Source organism: Sinocyclocheilus anshuiensis, unplaced genomic scaffold (genome assembly GCF_001515605.1).
Source record: "Sinocyclocheilus anshuiensis isolate Anshui unplaced genomic scaffold, SAMN03320099.WGS_v1.1 scaffold50, whole genome shotgun sequence".
In the NCBI taxonomy this organism is placed as follows: Eukaryota; Metazoa; Chordata; class Actinopteri; order Cypriniformes; family Cyprinidae; genus Sinocyclocheilus; species Sinocyclocheilus anshuiensis.
This window is the reverse complement of record NW_015542382.1, coordinates 1,365,297-1,365,799: the sequence shown is the minus strand read 5'-3', so window position 1 is coordinate 1,365,799 and position 503 is coordinate 1,365,297.

Genomic DNA, 503 nt, shown 5'->3' with positions numbered 1-503 from the left:
AATGTTTCTGGAAACAAACAAATGCATTGATTCAATATATATATATATATATATATATATATATATATATGAAATGAATAACATATTATATTATATTATAATAACATATAATATTGTAAATAGAAACCAATATTGCACTTTAATGTACATAAGTTTTGTAACCAGCGTGAACTAGTAAACTGTTCTATTTCTATTTTTAGATAGTACTCTCTCTGGATTGTGCAATCCATTATCTCAAAAGATTTACTCATAACTACTCCTTAAATGTAACCCCATCTCTGGCCGCAAGTTCAGTGACTGCCCTGCTTCCAACAGAGACCAGCACAAGACAAGAAACAGCACTTCAACTGCATACACAAACATTAACAATTACTATATAGGCTGATTACACATTTTCAGCATGCTGAGAATAGCATGCTAATGTTAATATTATATATTATTTGCAAATACTCTTAATTAGTAGTTTATTCATGAGATCAAAACTGTTTGATTGGGCCACTGGA